General features: G+C 45.6%; 1 protein-coding gene across 1 annotated transcript in view; it reads right to left on the bottom strand.

Annotated features, from left to right (window-relative positions):
* Positions 1-15,272, bottom strand: part of ARHGEF37 (Rho guanine nucleotide exchange factor 37) — a 138,060-nt gene extending 122,788 nt beyond the window's left edge. The window contains exon 1 of the mRNA XM_069764153.1: positions 15,063-15,272. The gene's annotated coding sequence lies outside the window, so the exon portion shown is untranslated. The remainder of the gene's footprint in view (positions 1-15,062) is intronic.
* Between the last annotated feature and the right edge of the window lie 6,418 nt (positions 15,273-21,690).

The following is a 21,690-nucleotide window of genomic DNA, read 5'->3' as shown; positions in this document are numbered from 1 at the left end:
ATGAGTAGAAGCGTACACTGGAGAAACAGTACGTTTTCAGCAGGTATTTGTAGAACACGTTGGGTATCCAGAGAGAAGGGGGGAACTTCAAATGGAAGGCTATCAGATTCTCAAATTATTTCTTATGGATGAATGAACTTGAGTCCTAGCTTAGAGAAAGGGACCTTGATTTTAATATTTTTAGTGGATAGCCACATCTTGCCCAAATACCTGATCTTGGCCCATCAGTGAGTCCTTTATTAAAAACAAGATCTGTCTGCCCTGTGCCCTTCTCAGGTTCTCTCAATTTGTTTATATATTTACCAGTCTCTAGAGCAGGGTTCGCCAACCTATAGCTCGGGAGGCACATGTGGCTTACAGTCCCATGAATTGTGACTCATGGCTGACTGCCAGCTTGTTGCATTAGCTCCAAGTCCAGCAAACAGGTATGAAGAGCACAACTCAAAATGGTGAGTTTTGTGAGTAGCTCTGCACAGGAGAGCAGAACTGGATGCACATATACTAGTCTTCGTGGTTTAGAGATAATTTAAGTATGGTACTCTGGAGATAAGAGGATACTACAAGTGATGAGCGAATATACTCGTTACTCGAGATTTCCCGAGCACGCTCAGGTGTCCTCCGAGTATTTTTTAGTGCTTGGAGATTTAGTTTTTCTTGCCGCAGCTGAATGATTTACATCTGTTAGCCAGATGTAACCCCCACATGTACTTATGCTGGCTAACAGATGTAAATCATTCAGCTGTGGCAAGAAAAACTAAATCTCCGAGCACTAAAAAATACTCAGAGGACACCCGAGCGTGCTCAGGAAATTTTGAGTAACGAGTATATTCGCTCATCACTAGATACTACCTGTCAGAGGAGGTGTTTAAAGCTGGATGTGACAGTGTGATGGGAGTACTTGATGGGAGTGGGAACCCATGGATCTTGGTATACTTCTTCGGGTGATTTCTGTGGAAAAGCTTCGGTTATCAATGTACCCATGATGGAGCCTTTAGTTACCACTACTCTGAGGGGAGAGGGAGCTGGATGTGGCTAGCGACCCTCTCTCAGAGATAAATGTGGCTCTCAAGGTCAGAAATGTTGGGGAACACTGATCTAGAGCAGAGGTCCCCAACTCCAGTCCTCAAGGCCCACCAACAGGTCATGTTTTCAGGATTTCCTTAGTCTTGCCCAGGTAATAATTGCATCACCTGTGCAATGCAAAGGAAATCCTGAAAACATGACCTGTTGGTGGGCCTTGAGGACTGGAGTTGGTGACCTCTGATCTAGAGTATTCAATTCAGAGGCCAAAAAAGAACCAAAGCAAGGGTAAAACCAACAATTGCAGAGAAAATAAAGGTCTTAATGGAATCTTTATACTAATTACTTATAGCTAACTCAACTGGAGGCGGATATTCCGCCCAGTCAGACTGGTGGTCAAAGACACAATACCGAAGAAATGGCTTGAATGTCCGGTTGGCACGTTCAGTTTGACCATTGATCTCTGGGTGTAAGCAGATGAAAATAAAAAATCAATATCTCATTACAAAATTCTCTACAGAATTTAGAAGCAAACTATTACAGTCTGGAAAAACATTTTTCATAATCCCATGTAAATGCACATGTGTTTACTGAAGAACCTACTTAAGGTTTGGGAGTTTTGCAATCCAGACAAAGGAACAAAATGATGCTGTTTACGGAATCTGCCCACTCCACCAACACCTAAACAACAATCTGCCTTTGGGAGAATGGCAGGACAGTAATGAAGTCCATGTAGAAATGTGTCCAAGGACCTTTATAAGTAAGGAATAAAAAAAATAATAATCCAAAAGTAAGGGGTCAGGGCGTTTTGGCTCAGGTGCAAATTACACATGCAAGAACATAATCCTAACAAAACCTTCAGTTAGAATAGGAACTTGTTCAGAGTCTTTGGTTTTGGACAGCCAGCCTATTGACTCTAACATTGTTAGTGTCAGGGGTTATTATATTATATATTACGTATTTATTAATGTTTTATTGTTATTGCTGTTTTATAGAAAATTGCATTTTATCCTTATGGCTGGTTTGTGTCAAAGTTTTCCTGGAGGTTTTACCTCAAGGCTGTCCCTGAGGATTGGGGTGTGGTATCCATAGGGGAACTATCACAAGGCATAGGGATGAAGTTGCAGCAGTTGGGGTAAGGTATAGTTAATCTTGGAATAGCCCACATATGTGGAGGGGTTAAGGTACCTTCAGACTGAGCAACTTTAGAACGATAACGATAGCGATCCGTGACGTTGCAGCGTCCTGGAAAGCGATATCGTTGTGTTTGACACGCAGCAGCGATCAGGATCCTGCTGTGACATCGCTGGTCAGAGCTAGAAGGCCAGAACTTTATTTAGTCGCTGGATCACCCGCTGACATCGCTGAATCGGCGTGTGTGATGCCGATCCAGCGATGTCTTCACTTGTAACCAGGGTAAACAGCAGGTTACTAAGCGCATGGACACCCTTAGTAACCCGATATTTACCCTGGTTACCATTGTAAATGTAAAAAAAAACACTACATACTTACATTCCGGTGTCAGCGCCGGCCGTAAAGCAGAGCACAGCGGTGACGTCACCGCTCTGCTTTACGGCCGGCGCTTACACAGTGCAGGGAAGCTGACGCCGGGGGATGCGACAGACACCGGAATGTAAGTATGTAGTGTTTTTTTTTTTTTTACATTTACAATGGTAACCAGGGAAAACATCGGGTTACTAAGCGCGGCCCTGCACTTAGCAACCCGATGTTTACCCTGGTTACCCGGGGACTTCAGCATCGTTGGTCGCTGGAGAGCTGTCTGTGTGACAGCTCTCCAGCGACCACACAACGACTAAACAGCGACGCTGCAGCGATCGGCATCATTGTCTATATCGCTGCAGCGTTGCTTAATGTGACGGTACCTTTAGATCAGAACAAAAAAGGAAGCACTTCCTGAAAAGAAAGTAGGGAAGTGTCAGTGTGAGGTGCAACAGTTTCAAGGTCAGCGGAGCGGATGCGTAGGTGGCAAAGTGTCATATCCGTCTCAAGTCTCCAAAACATCATAAGGACACATCTGAAGTTTCACGCAGAACCTGGGTCGGTCAAGGGCCTAGGGTCCCTAAGAGGCATCAGATTCCATGGCTCTTTCTCCCCTAAATGGAAGAGGTCAGTCGGGTCACAGCAAGAGGGAAAGATGGTGTTCCTCAGATGCTGTAATGACGGGTAGGAAGATCCTGGAGCCAACAGAGTCGATTGAGGCAGAGGCAGGTGGGGCAGAACAGAAGCAAGAACTGATAGTATACTAGGCAAAGGGGACACCAACCGGAGGGGACCCTGTCTCATTCTGTATGCTGAAGCCGTATGTATCTGAATTACACAGTAAAGCTGAACCTGTTGAAATGGACAAAAAGTCTCATGTTATGTGTGCAGCTGCATCTGGTCCCAAGTACGGGGAAGTAACAATTCTTGAACCATGAGTACAGAACAAATCTCACAGCACAACACACACACACTGCAGATTCCTGTTTAGAAGAGGGGTCTCAGAGCGAAGAAAAAACAGTACAGGCCCGCAGCCCTCCCTTTACACATAAAATATATGAAGAAATTATTTGTAAGTTACTAATGATGACCTTAGTAAACATATAGAGACTCATCCATTTCTAAACCAGAAATAGCAAATTCTCCATGGCATAGCTGTAGAGAAGGCTTTTCACGTGTGAACTGGTCTTACATGAAAACTAGTTTTAGAAAAACTTGATAACCTGCTGAATCCTTCTAATGTCTATGCAGAAACAGGAAGTCCATTTTCCCTGCATGAGTAATAAGTCGCTGCAAAAGTCCCTGGCAGGGGGAGGACCCAGGGGTGGGATTCAAATTTTTAACAACAGGTTCTGTGTTTGTGTGTAGGAAAACCACACCCATTTTTAAGCCACACTCATTTACACACCTTTTCCTCAAACATATACAAGTTGGGGCGCAGTCGAACAGTTGAAAAAAAAGAAAAATTGGAATGAGATCAGAACAGTGCACATTCTGGCCAGCGGCTCTCCTGACCCGAGTGTGAAAGCTGCATATATTTCTATATTTCTCACTTGACTGACCGGCTGGTCACATGATGCTCCATACTGTATAACGGCCACACAGGATGCTCCATACTGTATAATGGCCACACAGGATGCTCCATACTGTACAATGGCCACACAGGATGCTCCATACTGTACAATGACCACACATGATGCTCCATACTGTAAAATGGCCACACATGATGCTCCATACTGTAAAATGGCCACACATGATGCTCCATACTGTAAAATGGCCACACATGATGCTCCATACTGTATAATGGCCACACATGATGCTCCATACTGTATAATGGCCACACAGTGCTTCATACTGTAAAATGGCCACACATGATGCTCCATACTGTATAATGGCCAGACAGTGCTCCATGCTGTATAATGGCCACACATGATGCTCCATACTGTATAATGGCCACACAGTGCTTCATACTGTAAAATGGCCACACATGATGCTCCATACTATAAAATGGCCAGACAGTGCTCCATACTGTATAATGGCCACACAGTGCTCCATACTGTATAATGGCCACACATGATGCTCCATACTGTGAAATGGCCACACATGATGCTCCATACGGTATAGTGGCCACACAATGATCCATACTGTATGATGGCCACACCTGATGCTCCATACTGTATAATGGCCCTACATGATGCTCCATACTGTATAATGGCCACACATGATGCTCAATACTGTATAATGGCCATACAATGTTCCATACTGTATAATAGCCACACATGACTCAGGGTACAGTATAATGGCCTCACATGATGCTGGGTACAGTATAATGGCCCCACATGATGCTGGGTACAGTATAATGGCCCCACATGATGCTGGGTACAGTATAATGGCCCCACATGTTTACCTTACCCCCATCATTGCCTTCTCCATCACCATACACACACACCTTTCAACGCGCTCCCTCGCAGCAGCTGTCAGCTTCCACTCCAGCTGCGCTAAATGATGTCATCCAGCCGCGCCACTGACTGCTCACATCGCTGCAGCTCTGGTACGCAATTGATAAAGACCTCTCCGTGTCTCCTGTGCCAGAGCGAGGAGCAATATCTGCTCCGATCCGACACAACTAGCGTCTGCTCCATACACCTCCTACACACGCGGCTCCGTTCCATACACCTCGCACACACGCGGCTCCGCTCCGTACGCCTCGCACACACGCGGCTCCGCTCCATACACCTCGCACACACGCGGCTCCGCTCCATACACCTCGCACACACGCGGCTCCGCTCCATACACCTCGCACACACGCGGCTCCGCTCCGTACGCCTCCCACACACGCGATTCCGCACACCTCGTACACACACGGCTCCACTCCGTACACACACGTCTGCGCTCCGTACACCTCGTACACACACATGACTCCGCTCCATACACCTTGCACATGTGGCTCCGCTACGTACACATGTGGCTCCGCTCATACACACACGGCTCTGCTACATCCACACTGTAAACCCCTCCTGACCCCACACATAAACTTACCCTCATCCAGCACCATGACAACCAGCAGAATCCTGCATACACGGAGGCCTCGATCATGTGACCCCTCCCTTCCTGTGACCTCATCACAGGTACTGTGCGCACAGAGCAGCCATATATGTGGTGTGCTGCTCTGCGGGTGGAGGGATGAGGCTGACATTGCAGTGCATGAGATTGGGAGGTGTGCATAAGTACCGGATCGTGGCTCTGGATCTCCTCGGTTCGGGGAACCGGCTGTTTTTTTAAGAAGCGGTTCCATCGAACCGGCCGAATCCCACCCCTGGGAGGAACACAGTAGCTCCCTCAGGACTTGAAGAGGGGAATGATTAATGCATGCATAGAGGCTTCCTGTTTCAATAAAGAGCAGAGAAAAGAGAAGAATTAGCTGGGTAGAAAGGCAAAATGAGCAATTGTATGTACAGTCATGGCCAAAAGTATTGACACCCCTGCAATTCTGCCAGATAATACTCAGTTTCTTCCTGAAAATGATTGCAATCACAAATTCTTTGGTATTATCTTCATTTAATTTGTCTTAAATGAAAAAACACAAAAAGAATTGTCCTAAAGCCAAATTAGATATAATTCCACACCAAACATAAAAAAGGGGGTGGACAAAAGTATTAGCACCGTTCGAAAAATCATGTGATGCTTCTCTAATTTGTGTAATTAACAGCACCTGTAACTTACCTGTGGCACCTAACAGGTGTTGGCAATAACTAAAATCACACTTGCAGCCAGTTGACATGGATTAAAGTTGACTCAACCTCTGTCCTGTGTCCTTGTGTGTACCACATTGAGCATGGAGAAAAGAAAGAAGACCAAAGAACTGTCTGAGGACTTGAGAAACCAAATTGTGAGGAAGCATGAGCAATCTCAAGGCTACAAGTCCATCTCTAAAGACCTGAATATTAATGTGTCTACCGTGCGCAGTGTCATCAAGAATTTTAAACCCATGGCACTGTGGCTAACTTCCCTAGATGTGGACGGAAAAGAAAAATTGACACGAGATTTCAACGCAAGATTGTGCGGATGTTGGATAAACAACCTCGACTATCATCCAAACAAGTTCAAGCTGCCCTGCAGTCCAAGGGTACAACAGTGTCAACCCATACTATCCATCGGCGTCTGAATGAAAAGGGACTGTATGGTAGGAGACCCAGGAAGACCCCACTTCTTACCCAGAGACATAAAAAAGCCAGCTGGAGTTTGCCAAAACTTACCTGAAAAAGCCTAAAACATTTTGGAAGAATGTTCTCTGGTCAGATGAGACAAAAGTAGAGCTTTTTGGGCAAAGGCATCAACATAGAGTTTACAGGAGAAAAAAGATGCATTCAAAGAAAAGAACACGGTCCCTACAGTCAAACATGGTGGAGGTTCCCTGATGTTTTGGGGTTGCTTTGCTGCCTCTGGCACTGGACTGCTTGACCGTGTGCATGGCATTATGAAGACTGAAGACTACCAACAAATTTTGCAGCATAATGTAGGGCCCAGTGTGAGAAAGCTGGGTCTCCCTCAGAGGTCATGGGTCTTCCAGCAGGACAATGACCCAAAACACACTTCAAAAAGCACTAGAAAATGGTTTGAGAGAAAGCACTGGAGGCTTCTAAGGTGGCCACCAATGAGTCCAGACCTGAATCCCATAGAACACCTGTGGAGAGATCTAAAAATGGCAGTTTGGAGAAGGCACCCTTCAAATATCAGGGACCTGGAGCAGTTTGCCAAAGAAGAATGGTCTAAAATTCCAGCAGAGCATTGTAAGAAACTCATTGATGGTTACCGGAAGTGGTTGGTCGCAGTTATTTTGGCTAAAGGTTGTGCAACCAAGTATTAGGCTGAGGGTGCCAATACTTTTGTCTGGCCCATTTTTGGAGTTTTGTGCGAAATGATCAATGTTTTGCTTTTTGCTTCATTCTCTTTTGTGTTTTTTCATTTAAGACAAATTAAATGAAGATAATAATACCAAAGAATTAGTGATTGCAATCATTTTCAAGAAGAAAATGAGTATTATCTGACAGAATTGCAGGGGTGTCAATACTTTTGGCCATGACTGTACTTGTACATATACAGTGCTATATAATATGATGATTAAAATATATTAAGAATATAAAAACTTATTGGAGGAGGAGTGCTTCTTTAAAAGGGTTATCCAGTACTAAATATAGAAGGTCTATCGTTAGGATAGGTCATGAATATCAGGATGAGATTTGACATCTGACTGATACCACCGCTGATCAGCTGTTCTTGGTGCTGGTCGGAAGTGCTCACTTGGGGCAGTAAATGACATAGCTCTGTTTAGTACATAGAGGACGCAGACAGATATTGCATATCCACCCCAATTAATAGGCTTGGATCTATAGTACTCAGCTATGGCCATTGTACAGTTGACGGAACTGTGAAGTTCTACTCCTTAACTAGGAAATCTGTCCACCAACAGCATCAGGATCAGTGTCTGATACATGCTGCCCATCGATTGGGCAAAACTTTACCCTGCTCATGGCTCATATTAGGAAACATATTAAAACTCACTATTAGGCTGATGTCACACTAGCAGTATTTGGTCAGTATTTTACCTCAGTATTTGTAAGCCAAAACCAGGAGTGGGTGATAAATACAGAAGTGGTGCATATGTTTCTAGTATACTTTTCCTCTAATTGTTCCACTCCTGGTTTTGACTTACAAATACTGATGTAAAACACTGACCAAATACTGCTAGTGTGACAGTAGCCTTAGTCTCTTACCTTTTTAACTTAGATGAACAGAAAAAAAAATATCATACCTCTGAGAAACTGTCCCAATAGAACACCCAAAGTCCCTTTTAAACAACATCACTCAATTGCCTTTCCATTGAATGTCAGACATCTCAGAATTGCTCCGTTTGCTAGCCAAAAGAACATTTCAACCTCCTGGATGCCATTCCTATTAGAAAGCTAACGAATTCATCCACTGGTCAGACTTCACCTTACTCCCGCCATTGGTAGAACGACATGCTTATGGATATACATGTTACCTCCTTCTTGTGGCGCTCTAAACTTGCAACTAGTAAGTGATAAATTAGCCCTATCATTACAGGCTCAATTAATGTGTGGTAAGATTTCAACGCTGCTCAAAGACTCATTTTCACCTTGAATGTCTATTAGAGCAACTACCTAACGGCATTCGTTCCTTGGTCCAAATTCCTCCATAAGTCAGAATGTAGAACATTGCGCCCACCGGAGGATTTCATTCTGAGGGCCCACCTTCCTTTCCCACTGAAGAGCCCCATAGCAACTGCAAGGTTTGCACTATTAACTCTCCTGAAGAAGAAACCAGGGCCCACCCGAGGATTCTCTGCGTCTATGGTGGACCAGTCCAACCCTGCCTATGCCAAGCAATAAAGCCATTCTCTTTTCACTAAACACGTAGAACCATTTCACAAACCATCAAAAGACCCAGTAAAGATGTTAACTGGCTAGAAAAATTCCCCACTTCCTCTAAATCCTGAACCCGTTCTATGAGAAATGTTTCTTGTTTTACCATGGGCAGACATATCTTTGGAGCAGCTGCAGCAGAGCCCAGAGCTTGAGGTTGGCCCGCCGGCACCAGCAACTATTTCAGCTGCTGGATGTGTGTACTAAAGCTCCCTGCGCTGCAATACATGCCACCAGCCAGAGGCTGGCAGCTGATGTTGGCATGCACGTGACTGGGGTGCATGGCATTGACGTCATGCGCCATGGCGCGTACACTAACGTAAGCTGTTGGCTCCTGCGCCTCGTAAAGAAGACACCACACGGAATGAATGAGGCCCGGGAAGGGGGGTAGAATCATGCTTTTTTTTTTTTTTTTTATGTGTTGCAGAACACAGAATATCATGGTTTGGGGCTGGTTTTCAGAATACAGCATTGGCAAGCTTCATATAGTTGAAGGATGGATGAATGGACAAATGTACAGAGACATTCTTGATAAAAATCTGCTGCTGTCTACCAGGATGGTGAAGATGAAATGAGGGTGGTCCAAATTCACACTTGAGCAGTGAATGCAACTAGTTTCTACATACAGGAGGTGTCTTGAAGCGGTCATCACCAACAAAGACTTTTGTATGAAGTATTAAATACATTTCAGTGTGTTCAATACTTTTTTCTGTGTCATTTCTACTTATTAGACATAACCTAATTTATGAACATCTATGGTTTGATTTCTTTGCCAGTGTGGATTGTATGGGTTACTGACATCTGGTGAGAATTTCATGTCAAAACCACCTTTAGAAATATACTTACTTAGAAAATTGGTGATGTGTTCAATGCTTATTTCATTCACTGTATAGCATCCTATGTTGTTATGTGCAATATCATCCATAGTATCTCTTGTCATGTACAGCACCAACCTTTACATAGCATATTCTCGTTATTGCTAGTCACATTGTCCTCTCTTTAAGGCCGGCATCACACTCAGCGTATGAAAATACGGTCCGTTTTTTAACAGCCGTTATACGCACAAATATTCCTAAAATAGTGATCCGTATGTCATCCGTAGGCAGGGTGTGGCAGCGTATTTTACGCATGTCATCCTCCATATGTAATCCGTACTGCGTGATTTTTCTCGCAGGCTTGCAAGACCGACATACAATGGATCCATGGGCTCAAATGTTCGTTAAAACACACATACATTATATATATATATATATATATATATATATATATATATATATTAGCTATTGAACCCGTTCTATGCCCGGGTGGCGAGCATCTATATTGGTATATGGTCTCCATCCTGGTATGTGCTGCTCCATCCTGCGTCCCCATCCTGTCATGTGCTGCTCCATCCTGCGTCCCCATCCTGTCATGCGCTGCTCCATCCTGCGTCCCCATCCTATCATGTGCTGCTCCATCCTGCTTCCCCATCCTGTCATGCGCTGCTCCATCCTGCATCCCCATCCTATCATGTGCTGCTCCATCCTGCTTCCCCATCCTGTCATGCGCTGCTCCATCCTGCATCCCCATCCTGTGATGCGCTGCTCCCATCCTGTGATGCGCTGCTCCCATCCTGCGTCCCCATCCTGTCATGTGCTGCTCCATCCTGCGTCCCCATCCTGTCATGTGCTGCTCCATCCTGCTTCCCCATCCTGTCATGCGCTGCTCCATCCTGCATCCCCATCCTATCATGTGCTGCTCCATCCTGCGTCCCCATCCTATCATGTGCTGCTCCATCCTGCGTCCCCATCCTGTCATGCGCTGCTCCCATCCTGCGTCCCCATCCTGTGATGCGCTGCTCCCATCCTGTGATGCGCTGCTCCCATCCTGCGTCCCCATCCTGTCATGTGCTGCTCCATCCTGCGTCCCTATCCTGTCATGCGCTGCTCCCATCCTGCGTCCCCATCCTGTCATGCGCTGCACCCATCCTGCGTCCCCATCCTTATGTGCTGCTCCATCCTGCGTCCCCATCCTGTCATGTGCTGCTCCATCCTGCGTCCCCATCCTTATGTGCTGCTCCATCCTGCGTCCCCATACTGCCTCTGACCCGCTCGACGCCGAGTGCTGGGGGGCCTGAGCAGGCGGGGACACGGCGCGCTGTGGGGGTCAGGTGCCGGTATCGCCGCCAGCTCAGGCCCCCCAGCACTTACTATATTCACCTGTCCTGCGTTCCAGCGCTGCGCGCCGCCATCTTCCCGGTCTCCTGGCCGTGACTGTTCAGTCAGAGGGCGGCGCCAGCGCGCATTAAGCGCGTCATCGCGCCCTCTGAACTGAAGGTTACAGGCCGAAGACCGGGAAGATGGCGGCGCTCAGCGATGGAACGCAGGACAGGTGAATATAGGCGATACTCACCCTCCTGGCGGTCCCTGCTTCTCTGTTGGAGATCGCGGTGTGCGTTCAGTGTGAACGCACACCGCGATTTCCCGGGAGCGTCACTCTGTGATGCCCAGACTGCGCCGGCGCTTGCGCCTGCGCAGTCTATAAAGGCTTCGGACAGAGTGACGCTCCCAGCGTTATATTATAGATACACATATACACATATATATATATATATATATATATATATATATATATATGTTTTAATGAACATTTATATACACTAGATGGTGGCCCGATTCTAACGCATCGGGTATTCTAGAATATGCATGTCCATGTAGTATATAGCACAGCCCACGTAGTATATTGCCCAGCTGCGTAGTATATTGCCCAGCTGCGTAGTATATTGCACAGCGACATAGTATGTTGCCCAGTTACGTAGTATACAGCACAGAGCCACATAGTATATTGCCCAGCCATGTAGTATACAGCACAGAGCCACATAGTATATTGCCCAGCCATGTAGTATACAGCACAGAGCCATGTAGTATATTGCCCAGCCACATAGTATATTGCCCAGCCACGTAGTATATTGCCCAGCCACGTAGTATATTGCCCAGCCACGTAGTATATTGCCCAGCCACGTAGTATATTGCCCAGCCACGTAGTATATTGCCCAGCCACGTAGTATATTGCCCAGCCACGTAGTATATTGCCCAGCCACGTAGTATATAACACAGCCCACGCAGTATATAACAGTGGCCGCGTAATATATAGCACAGCCCACGGAGTATATAGCACAGCCCACGGAGTATATCGCACAGCCCACATAGTATATAACACTGCCTTTGTAGTATACAGCACAGAGCCACGCGGTATGTAACACAGCCCACGTAGTATACAGCAGTGTGGGCACCATAACCCTGTTAAAAATATAATTAAAATAAAAAAATAGTTATATACTGACCCCCTAGGATCCACCGAAGCTCCGGCGATACGAGCACGGCTGCTGCCATCTTCCATTCCCAGGATGCATTGCGAAATTACCCAGTTGACTTAGTGACTGCTAAGTCTTCTGGGTAATTTCGCAATTACCATGGTACTACATTACCATGGGCACACAGTAGAAGGATGCCATGCTGTCATGGTCAGGTCAGTGGTAGGAGTATAATACTCTAGTACTACATTACCATGGGTACACAGTAATAAGATGCCATGCTGTCATGGTCGGGTCGGTGGTAGGAGTATAATACTCTAGTACTACATCGCCATGGGTACACAGTAATAAGATGCCATGCTGTCAGGGTCAGGTCAGTGGTAGGAGTATAATACTCTAGTACTACATCATCTGGCCCGGTACACAGTAATAAGATGCCATGCTGTCAGGGTCAGGTCGGTGGTAGGAGTATAATACTCTAGTACTACATCGTCATGGGTACACAGTAATAAGATGCCATGCTGTCATGGTCAGGTCAGTGGTAGGAGTATAATACTCTAGTACTACATTACCATGGGTACACAGTAATAAGATGCCATGCTGTCATGGTCGGGTCGGTGGTAGGAGTATAATACTCTAGTACTACATCGCCATGGGTACACAGTAATAACATGCCATGCTGTCATAGTCGGGTCGGTGGTAGGAGTATAATACTCTAGTACTACATTACCATGGGTACACAGTAATAAGATGCCATGCTGTCATGGTCGGGTCGGTGGTAGGAGTATAATACTTTCGTACTACATCACCATGGGTACACAGTAATAACATGCCATGCTGTCATAGTCGGGTCGGTGGTAGGAGTATAATACTCTAGTACTACATTACCATGGGTACACAGTAATAAGATGCCATGCTGTCATAGTCGGGTCGGTGGTAGGAGTATAATACTCTAGTACTACATTACCATGGGTACACAGTAATAAGATGCCATGCTGTTAGGGTCGGGTCGGTGGTAGGAGTATAATACTCTAGTACTACATTACCATGGGTACACAGTAATAAGATGCCATGCTGTCATAGTCGGGTCGGTGGTAGGAGTATAATACTCTAGTACTACATTACCATGGGTACACAGTAATAAGATGCCATGCTGTCATGGTCGGGTCGGTGGTAGGAGTATAATACTCTAGTACTACATCACCATGGGTACACAGTAATAAGATGCCATGCTGTTAGGGTCGGGTTGGTGGTAGGAGTATAATACTTTCGTACTACATCACCATGGGTACACAGTAATAAGATGCCATGCTGTCATGGTCGGGTCGGTGGTAGGAGTATAATACTCTAGTACTATATCACCATGGGTACACAGTAATAAGATGCCATGCTGTCAGGGTCGGGTCGGTGGTAGGAGTATAATACTCTAGTACTATATCACCATGGGTACACAGTAATAAGATGCCATGCTGTTAGGGTCGGGTTGGTGGTAGGAGTATAATACTTTCGTACTACATCACCATGGGTACACAGTAATAACATGCCATGCTGTCATGGTCGGGTCGGTGGTAGGAGTATAATACTCTAGTACTACATTACCATGGGTACACAGTAATAAGATGCCATGCTGTCATGGTCGGGTCGGTGGTAGGAGTATAATACTCTAGTACTACATTACCATGGGTACACAGTAATAAGATGCCAAGCTGTCAGGGTCGGGTCGGTGGTAGGAGTATAATACTCTAGTACTACATCACCATGGGTACACAGTAATAACATGCCATGCTGTCATGGTCGGGTCGGTGGTAGGAGTATAATACTCTAGTACTACATTACCATGGGTACACAGTAATAAGATGCCATGCTGTCATGGTCGGGTCGGTGGTAGGAGTATAATACTCTAGTACTACATCACCATGGGTACACAGTAATAAGATGCCATGCTGTTAGGGTCGGGTTGGTGGTAGGAGTATAATACTTTCGTACTACATCACCATGGGTACACAGTAATAAGATGCCATGCTGTCATGGTCGGGTCGGTGGTAGGAGTATAATACTCTAGTACTATATCACCATGGGTACACAGTAATAAGATGCCATGCTGTCAGGGTCGGGTCGGTGGTAGGAGTATAATACTCTAGTACTATATCACCATGGGTACACAGTAATAAGATGCCATGCTGTCACGGTCGGGTCGGTGGTAGGAGTATAATACTCTAGTACTATATCACCATGGGTACACAGTAATAAGATGCCATGCTGTCATGGTCGGGTCGGTGGTAGGAGTAGAATACTCTAGTACTATATCACCATGGGTACACAGTAGTAAGATGCCATGCTGTCATGGTCGGGTCGGTGGTAGGAGTATAATACTCTAGTACTACATCACCATGGGTACACAGTAATAAGATGCCATGCTGTCAGGGTCGGGTCGGTGGTAGGAGTATAATACTCTAGTACTACATCACCATGGGTACACAGTAATAAGATGCCATGCTGTCACGGTCGGGTCGGTGGTAGGAGTAGAATACTCTTGTCTCATGCTGTCAGTGTTCCCCACCTGTTCTCTGACCTGGGGAATGCATCACACACACATTCCTTGCTCCGATCCTGCCGGACAGGTTACTGGCTACACAGACATTCTGTACTGGCCACACTGCTCCTACATTCTGCTTGAATTATCAATGTCAGCTCTGTCAGTAATGTGTGCCTACAAGCCCAGCGATCAGGGGAGAAGGCGCAGTGCACCTGTTCTCCATGACACAGCACTGGCTCCCAGCTATGGCAGCGTGCACACAGCGCCTTACCTCCATCCAGCTGCCTGCAGAGGGCTGAGCAATGCCGGCCTTACCCCAGCTGTCCACGGGGGTTAATGATAAACCCGATGCCATAGCAGCAGGGACTGCCTCCCTGGCATTGTGAGCAGGGTGCTGCTGCCATTCCTGTGCTGAGGGAGGGGACAGCCCTGATCAGCTGCCTGCAGTTATGTAACCTGAGAGACTGACCATGTCCACATCACTGCCGGAGTCCAGGGTTTCCCCAGTATAATCAGCTCATCCTACTCCAACATGGAGGATAATGGAGCAGTGTACTTACCCTTCAGACGTGCATTGCACTATGTCTGCCAGACAGTAGGCTATAGGATATAATGTATATGATCAGCCAGAAAGACATAACTCTGAGACGATCTGTAGTAAGTGTATTTTTAATATTCTGTTTTTCGGTGCGTTTTTTTTTTTAAATGATCACTATTGGCAAGGTCTGTGGTTTCCACATGTTTTCGGCTAGTAAATTGTTATCTAAATTTTGCATGAATGTCCTTCAATCCCCTTCAGATTCCACCAGATTCGTGGGGAGCGACAATTGTGCAAAAATTTAGCGACTTTTTAAAAATTCCTAATTGATGAGTCAGTCTAAGGGCTCACTCACACCACCATTTTTTCCATCCAAGTACCATCCGACAAAATATCGAATCATACTCGGACCAATCCAAGCCGGTCCAAGAAAAAAGTCACAGCATGTCTGAGTTTGATCTGATGATCAGATCACATTCGGCTGCGCAAGTCAATGAGTCCGTGGAAATCATCAATAACATGTGAGTGCAGTCCAATTTCACACACTGACACAATGGAAAAGATGGAGAAATTTTGTTCCCCTTCTTCTGTCTCCTCACTTGTGTTAGAACTTTTTTTTATTGAGAGCGGCGATTCGGGGGGCCCGGGGCAGACTGTGAGACACGGGGGGGCAGAATGCTGGACACGGAGGGGCAGAATGCTGGACACGGGGGGCAGAATGCGAGATACACAGCATGATTGGAGACACTGGGGGCAGGATTGGAGACACTGGGGGCAAGATTGCAGGCATGGGGGCATGACTGGAGACATAGGGGGCAGAATGGAGAAACTGGCATGATTGGAGACAAAGGGCAGAATGGAGATACGGGGCAGGATGAAAGACATGGAGGCATGATTGGAGACACTGGGGGCAGGATTGGAGACAGATGGAGCAGGATTGGAGACAGATGGGGCAGGATCATGGGGCAGGATCATGGGGCAGGATGAATATGATGGAGACAGATGGGGCAGGATGGAGAGATCATATGGGGCAGAATGGATACTCATGAGGGCAGGATGGGAGAAATGGCTGAAGCCAGAAATGAGACACACGGGGGCTTGGATGGGGTATATTATTACCATAGGGGCTAATTAAGGGATATTATTATTGCAGTGATGTATTTATTATATTTTTTGAGGACACTGCTTTAAATGAGGGGGCGGTCCTGTTACTGTGTAGAGTAATACTATGTCACCTTTTTTTATTTATGTGGTGTAATGTAGAAGTTGGGAAAAATTAATTAATGTGTTCTGCAAGCGGAGCTTGAGATAACTGTGTTATTTCCTGCAGAGACAAGTCCTGGCTGGAAGAAGTGACGGCGGTCTGTGCTGGATGAAAGATGAAAAACAAAGATGAAGGACTTCACCTAGAGACGTCACTGGCGAGTCAGTGTGTTACCTATACACTGACACTATACACTCTATACTATATACAGAGCTCCTGTGTATAATGTCACCAGTGATCACTGTATTATCTGTACACAGACACTGCATACTAAGTACAGATCTCCTGTGTATAATGGCACTTATGGTGACAGTATTGTATTTTTTTTATTACTGATCAGTATTGTAGTATTCAGTCACTATGTGGTGGTAATATGTGGTCTGGACATGGTGTTTCGGTATTTGTCCCTTGTATGTGCTATTTGGTCACTTTATGGTGGTATTTGTTCCTTGTATGTGATATTATTCAGTCACTGGTGGCAATATGTGGTCTGGTCATGGTGTTGTGGTATTTCCTTGTATGTGATATTATTCGATCACTGTGGTGGTAATATGTCATCTGGTCATGGTGTAGCGGTATTTGTTCATTGTATGTGATATTATTGGTCATTTTAAAACTTGAACAATAAATAAAAATATACATAAATTGTATTGCATATTTTAACAAATATTTAATAGGTTACAGTAGAGTAGGGCCCGGCCAAAAGTGTCTACCGTGTTATAGTGGTGGCTTAAAAAATGTTTTGGCCAAAACAAAAGCTGCTGGCTATATGTGTGATCTGGTGATGGGAACTGTTAATGTGTGATAGGTGAGAAGTGGAGTTTTTCCAAGAGAGAGCGGTGGGACTGTGGACAGTTAGAGGGGTGGAGCGTGGAGGCGGGGCTGGGGTGGAGCCTGGGCGGAGTCTCAAGGGGGCCCCGAAAATTTTGCCAGTATATGGCCCCCGAAATTTCTAGTGGCAGCCCTGGTCTTAGCTATCACATAAGCTGAGCTCCCAGCAGGGATCCTGCAGGCACTACTCCTGAGCCCACACGATTGCCAGGACATAACGATATATCCAATGAGGGGAAGTCACTACAAAATAGGACATCACAGTATGTCCAATGTAGCGAAGGAGTTAAAGTTGTCCACTATTCAGACAACCCTCTCTCAAATATTATATTCCCCCTTATAAAATAACAGCAGATTATTCTCATCTCTGGTAACGTTCCAGCGATGATAGCATTGGCTCTCCTGGGACACACGTGACGATCCGACCTGAGGACATTGCAACATTTTTTAACAACTGCAAAAAGACTTTGTGACTTTTCATGTTTTTATCTCAGCTTTGCCAACATGTAAGGCTATGTGCACACATTGCGGATTGGTGTGCGGATTTTTCCGCACTGTTTTTGCAAAGTCCGCAGGTAAACCGCACTGCAGATTACCCGTGGATTTACCGCGTTTTTTGTGTGGTTTTTATGCGGATACCACCTGCGGTTTTACACCTGCGGATTCCTATTGAGGAGCAGCTGTAAACCGCTGCGGAATCTGCACAAAGAATTGACATGCTGCGGGAAAAACACCGCTGCGTTTCGACGTGTTTTTTTTCATCAGCATGTGAACTGCGGATTTTGTTTTCCATACTTTTTCATGGTACTGTACAACGCATGGAAAACAGCTGCAGATCCGCAGCTTCAAATCCGCTGCGAATCCGCAGCAAAATCCGCAACGTGTGCACATAGCCTAAAGCTGCTAAAGCTGGCAAAGCTTGACATGGAGGGGGCGTGGCTGAGCACAGCCATCAAATTTATGAAAATTAATACTGCAACAGTGGCGTAAAATATGACATATGTATTACAGTCCCAGGCTGGAATAAGCTTCTCATGCTGACAAAACACGACATCTGAAAGATGAACCAAAATCATTAGAGCACCACTCCAGTGGTTTTTTTTTGTTGTTGCATTGCTGGAGTGGTGCTTTAACCCCTTAAGCCCTGAGGGTGGTTTGCACGTTAATGACCGGACCAATTTTTACAATTCTGACCACTGTCCCTTTATGAGGTTATAACTCTAGAACGCTTCAACGGATCCTGGTGATTCTGACATTGTTTTCTCAAGACATATTGTACTTCATGATAGTGGTAACATTTCTCTGATATTACCTGCGCTTATTTGTGAAAAAAATGGAAATTTGGCAAAAATTTTGAAAATTTCGCAATTTTCCAACTTTGAATTTTTATGCCCTTAAATCACAGAGATATGTCACACAAAATACTAAAGTAATATTTCCTACATGTCTACTTTAAATCAGCACAATTTTGGAAACAATTTTTTTTTTGTTAGGGAGTTATAAGGGTTAAAAGTTGACCAGCAATTTCCCATTTTTACAACACCATTTTTTTTTTTTTAGGGACCACATCACATTTGAAGTCATTTTGAGGAGTCTATATGATAGAAAATACCCAAGTGTGACACCATGCTAAAACTGCACCCCTCAAGATGCTCAAAACCACATTCAGGCCGGTTTCACACGTCAGTGGCTCCGGTACGTGAGGTGACAGTTTCCTCACGTACCGGAGACACTGAGTCACGTAGACACATTGAAATCAATGTGTCTCTGCACATGTCAGCATGTTTTCACGGACCGTGTGTCTGTGTGCAAAACACGGAGACATGTCAGTGTTCGTGGGAGCGCACGGATTACACAGACCCATTAAAGTCAATGTGTCGTGCAGGAGACAGCGCTACAGTAAGTGCTGTCCCCCCCACGTGGTGCTGAAGCCGCCATTCATATCTTCTTTCCAGCAGTGTTCGCCGGATAGAAGATATGAAAAATCATTTTTTTTGTGTTTAAAATAAAGATCCCTGTCCCCAACCCCCTCCCACCCCCTGTGTGCCCCCTGCCCCACCCCCCACCCTCCCTCCCCCCCGCTGTTAATAAAATACTCACCCGGCTCCCTCGCAGCGTCCTGTCCTCACCGCAGCTTCTCCTGTATGAGCGGTCACGTGGTGCCGCCGATTACAGTCATGAATATGCGGCTCCACCCCTATGGGGGCACCACGTGACCGCTCATACAGGAGAAGCTGCTGCGAAGACAGGACGCTGTGAGGGAGCCGGGTGAGTATTTTATTAACAGCGGGGGGGGGGGCGCACAGGGAGTGGAAGGGGGGTGGGGACAGGGATCTTTATTTTAAACGAAGAAAAAAAAAAAGGATTTTTCATATCTTTTATCCAGCGAACGCTGCTGGAGAGAAGATATGAATGGCGGCTTCAGCACCAGATGCAGGGGACAGCACTTATCTCTATTGCTGTCTCCTGCATGCTCCGTGTGGTACCCAGTCGGCACACGGGCAGCACACGTGTGCCGCACGTGTGCCACACGGATGGCCTACGTGAGCTCACGGACACACAGACACGGATAATTTCGGTACCGATTTTTCCGGTACCGGAATTATCTGGACGTGTGAGACTGGCCTCAAGAAGTTTATTAACCCTTCAGGTGTTTCACAGGAATTTTTGGAATGTTTTAAAAAAAATGAACATTTATTTTTTTTTTCACAAAAAATTTATTCAGCTCCAATTTGTTTTATTTTACAAAGGATAACAGGAGAAAATGGACCCCAAAAGTTGCTGTACAGTTTGTCCTGAGTACCCTTACACCCCATATGTTGGGGTAAACCACTGTTTGGGCGCATGGCAGAGCTCGGAAGGGAAGGAGCGCCGTTTGACTTTTCAAAATATTTTGCAAAATTGGCTGGAATTGAGATGGGACGCCATGTTGCGTTGGGGAGCCCATCATGTGCCTAAACATTGAAACCCCCCACAAGTGACACATTTTGGAAAGTAGACTCCCTAAGGAACTTATCTAGATGTGTGGTGAGCAATTTGACCCACCAAGTGCTTCACAGAAGTTTATAATGTAGAGCCGTAAAAATACAAAATTATTTTTTCACAAAAATTAACTTTTCTCCCCCAATATTTTATTTTCCCAAGGGTACCAGAAGAAATTGTACCCCAAAAGGTATTGTGCAATTTGTCCTGAGTACGCTGATACTCCATATTTGGGGGTAAACCACTGTTTGGGTGCATGGCAGAGCTCGGAAGGGAAGGAGCGCCATTTGACTTTTCAATGCAAAATTGGCTGGAATCGAGATGGAACGCCATGTTGCGTTTGAAGAGCCCTTGATGTGCCTAAATATTGAAACCCCCCACAAGTGACACCATTTTGGAAAGTAGACCCCCTAAGGATCTTATCTAGATGTGTTGTGAGAGCTTTGAACCCCCAAGTGTTTCACTACAATTTATAACGCAGAGCTGTGAAAATGAAAAATCTTTTTTTTCCCAAAAATTTATTTTTTAGCCTCCAGTTTTGTATTTTCCCAAGGGTAACAGGAGAAATTAGACCCCAAGAGTTATTGTACAATTTGTCCTGAGTACACTGATACCCCACATGTAGGGGGGAACCACCGCTTGGGCGCATGGCAGAGCTCGGAAAGGAAGGAGCGCCATTTGGAATGGTCTGTAGGTGTCACATTGCATTTGCAGAGCCCCTAATGTACCTAAACAGTAGAAACCCCCCACAAGTGACCCCATATTGGAAACTAGACCCCCCATGGAACTTACCTAGATGTGTTGTGAGAACTTTGAACCCCCAAGTGTTTCACTACAGTTAATAACGCAGAGCTGTGAAAATAAAAAATCATTTTTATCCCACAAAAATGTTTTTTTAGCCCTCTAAATTTTTATTTTCCCAAGGGTAATGAGAAATTGGACCCCAGAAGTTGTTGTCCAATTTGTCCTGAGTACGCTGATACCCCATATGTTGGGGTAAACCCCTGTTGGGGCGCACGGGAGAGCTCAGAAGGGAAGGAGCACTGTTTTACTTTTTCAACCCAGAATTGGCTGGAATTGAGATCGGACGCCATGTCGCGTTTGGAGAGCCCTGATGTGCCTAAACAGTGGAAACCCCCAATTCTAGCTGAAACCCTAACCCAACCACATCCCTAATCCCAACCACACCCCAATCACACCCCTAACCCTAATCCCAACCATAACCCTAACCACACCCCTAACCCTGACACACCCCTAAACCTAATCCCAACCATAAAAGTAATC

This window comes from Ranitomeya imitator, chromosome 4 (genome assembly GCF_032444005.1).
Source record: "Ranitomeya imitator isolate aRanImi1 chromosome 4, aRanImi1.pri, whole genome shotgun sequence".
NCBI lineage: Eukaryota > Metazoa > Chordata > Amphibia > Anura > Dendrobatidae > Ranitomeya > Ranitomeya imitator.
Note: the sequence above shows the minus strand (reverse complement) of the source record. Positions and strands in the feature narration are given on the sequence as shown.